We start from the raw sequence: 3,897 nt of genomic DNA, 5'->3' as shown, positions 1-3,897 counted from the left end.
AGAGTCTGAATTTCAGCAATTGGAGCAAACTTTGAGCTATTGTAGTTTGGAATCCAAGAGGTTTTGGTTAATGACCACTATAGCAAACTTGTAGAAAAAGTATAAGAGAACAACTTTTATTAAGTGTCACAGCCCTAGAACTATATAAAACTAGGATAAAAAGGTGATCCAAAGTGAGGCTGTCAGACTTTAGAATTTCAGATTGTGAACAGTGTCTGAAATCAGATTTCTGTGTTTTGATAGCTATTTTAGAGCCTGTTTGTGGCTGATCTAGAGGGTTTTGGGCTGTGATGTTTATGAAGGAAGTAAAGACCATATGATAGTGAACAAATCTACTAAAGTGGCTTTGACTTGATTCCACACAGAAAATGGAGAAAAACTTGTTCAAAGTTGGACTGACAGACATTGTTTCAACTGAACTTAGTTCAGTTTTGAGAACTGAAATTGCAGCAGGATGGCTGGTTTAGAGATCATTTGTGATTAATTCAGTTGGTTTTAGACTAAGGTTTCCATAGTTAAGTTAGAGACCATAGTAAATAGAACAACGCTCTGGGAGGGCCATCAATGGGGGTCGGGACATAGTGCTCGCTCTGCCAAGGTTGGGGTGCAGAGGTTCTTTCGATTTGGTTTTGTTAGTCACCCACCTTGGGTAGGTGTACTGCGTTTGTACGACTGGCGAAATCTAACGAGCAACTATGCACCAGGGGAGTCTTTGTAAAGCCTACGTAGTGTATCCCTGGCCATTCACCTTGGTAGTGAAGATCGGGTCTTTACAACCCAGGCTGGAAAGGGATCACGACTTGTGGGTAAAGTGTACAACCTCTGTAGAGTGTTAAAAACTGATATATCAGCCGAGCTCATGGTTAAGAGCAGCCTTGGGATCCTCTTTGATTAGAAGAACTTTGGATACTTTTATGATGATGGTTAATAATGATGCTATAAAATCTGATCTCTGGTATTCCCTCTTTTGAGGAGGTACTTCTGGGTAATAATTGGGTTTATTACTAAAACTTGGCTCTACTAACAATAATAAATATTTGACCAACTAAAAGCAATTGTTTAACCTCAAACTCCATATACAGCTAGTCCACTATAGCCAAACGGGACATTTGCTGAGTACGTTGATGTGTACTCACCCTTGCTTTACACACCACCCCCACCCCAGGTTGTCCCCATTGTACCCAATGCTCAGGAGGTGATGCTGGCAACATGGATGACTTCGAGGAGTTCTATGAATATGATGAGTTCTAGTTCTTTCTTAGTGGCAAACCCTCAGTTAGCTGTGTGTAGGCTTAGCATCTACGTTTCGTATTTCCGCACTTTGATAATTATGTTGAACAATGGTTATGTAATAGACTATGTGGATGTCTTAGACATCTTGATGTAATAAAGTACCTTTCCGCTATTTATTTCAAGCATTGTGTGATGATGTCCAATTATGTAATCACTTTGTACGTGAGTTTCTGATCCTGGCACGTACATGGTTCACATTCGGTTTACCTTCCAAAACCGGGTGTGACAATCTAGAAGCTACTTAGGCCAGGCAAAAGATTTACCATGACAAGAGGAGGAAGCCTCTCCAGTTTGAAGTGGGAGATTCCGTATATTTGAAGGTATCACCCACCAAAGGAGTGCATAGGTTTGGGATCAAAGGCAAGTTAGCCCCTCGTTACATTAGACCTTATGAGATCATGGAAGCATGTGGTCCCATAGCATACAAATTGAAGTTACCTCCGAAAATGTCTGTCATCCACAATGTATTCCATGTATTCCAGCTAAAGAAATGTGTTCGATTGCCAACCGAGGTCATCGCAGAACCAGAAGTGGAGATAGAGCCAGATCTATCGTACCAAGAGTACCCTTCCAAGGTTCTGGATTGCAAAGAAATATCAACTCGGGCTAAATCGATCAAGATGTATAAGATCCAATGGAGTAATCACTCAGAGGAAGAGGCTACTTGGGAGACTGAGGAATTTCTACATTCCAACTTCCCCGATTGTCTACCTAAGGGAATTGGTACGTAACCATGCCCAACCCCTCCCGCTACCCTTTGAATCAAAACATAAGAAAAATGATCTTAATATAAAAGAGTTAATTATAAGACTAAAGTTAAAAGGACTTCCTTATGAAGTTGCAAAGCAAATGACATTCGAAGAGCAGTTTGCTAAGAAGAACCTTAATGAATCAACCACCCACTTCAAGCAAGCCTTAACCTTCGCTTCACCCCGGGAGGACTCTGACCCGAATCTCAGGATGAGATTCCTTTAAGGGGGGAAGGCTGTGACACCCCAGTGTCACCTAGGGTTTCTTCTCAGAGCTAACCCATAACCATTATCACATGTGAACCAAATTGAGTAAAGGACTTCAAAAATTAGGAACAAAGGTTTAATTGAGTCTTTTTCATCTTAAGAATTATGCCTTAACCATGCATGCACCTCAGAGTGAGAAGAATTCACAAACCCTAAATAACCCTAAATAGGCCAATTTAGTGCAAGAGGGAAAACTTGTAAAAAGATTTTGAAAAACACAAAATCATGATGAGAACCAAATAACAAAGTTAAAATGCACTAAATAAACTACAAAATATAGTAAGATAGTTTGATCAGCAAGGCTTTGCAAAATTCTGAAAAAGACCCTTCAAGCTAAACTTCAAAAGGGAAATTCAGAAAATTCAGAACTGAATTTTCAGCCCATTGTAAAGTTCAGTCGTGTTCTCTATTTTCCAAAACTCAAATCTACAAAACCCAAATATGAAAGAGGCGCCAAATTACCTTGAACACACCCTGGAGAAAATTGGGAGAAAAATTCGGCCGTTTGACATGATCTTGGCAGGGATTTGCCTCGGGACTCCACCCTGTGACACTGCCACATTGCCGAGGCGATAACTCTCTGCCCTTGACCCGAAATCGCTCGGCTCCATGCGCAAACGACAGAGTGTAGTCGGGAGAAAAAAAATCCTACACAACGATCTTGCCCAAATTCGCAAAGATCTGTGCCCTATCGGCATTAGAACTCGGGCAGAAACATTGAAGCCACGTGTTCGATAGCGACTGACACGCCCGGTTCACGATAGTTCGTGCACCCGCGCCCAGCCGTGCACGCCCGCGCGCCCACGCCGGTCCATGCCCGCCCGTGCACCGCGCCGTGCCTATAAGGCCACCCCAAGGCCTCGGTCGTACTCCCCCACGCGCTCTCGGCCCTGCCCAAGCCAGAGTTCACTGGACCTTGCCTTGAACACGCCGCGCCACTGCCCGCCAAGCCACCAGAGCCTCGGCCACCGCGGCCTGCTCACTCCAGCTACTTCCAGGCTGCGCCAGCTGCTCGGTTAGCTTAGCCAGAGGCCCTTGAAGCTCCGCAAGTCCTCGGACCCGGCAGAGCCTCGCCGGAGACCCCGAATCACCCTCGCCGGACTCCTTCCGCTCACCGACAAACGTGGTCCGGGTAAGTCTCTGCGCCATTCTCAAATTCCTTCTGCAAACCGTCTCTACATCACCTGGTTGAGCCTCCCGAGCTAACCAATTGGACTATCGCGTCGTGAGCAGGCCAGAATCCTCGCCGCCGACAAGTTCGCCCGCCAGCGCATGTGGACCGACCTACTCCGACCATCGCCGGAGATGATCCGCACATCGGCGTGACCGTCAAGACCTCCCCTACACCCTCGACCACTTCACCAGAGCAGTCTCACCGCCGGTAAGCCCCTCCGCCGCGGTCACTGTTCCATTAGGGGAAGGATCGCGGGTTCGTTTTCGTAGAAACCTAGGGGGTTTTCTGCATAGTCATAGACTCATGTGAATAGTAAACCGAGGACCTATCTGTAATAAACTTAGAACCTTTCGCCAAGGACCCAGATGCAAAACCTTTTTCCTTTAAACCATTTCTGTTTATTCTTTTTTAAAA

This window comes from Zea mays, chromosome 10 (genome assembly GCF_902167145.1).
Source record: "Zea mays cultivar B73 chromosome 10, Zm-B73-REFERENCE-NAM-5.0, whole genome shotgun sequence".
NCBI classification, from domain to species: Eukaryota; Viridiplantae; Streptophyta; class Magnoliopsida; order Poales; family Poaceae; genus Zea; species Zea mays.
Note: the sequence above shows the minus strand (reverse complement) of the source record.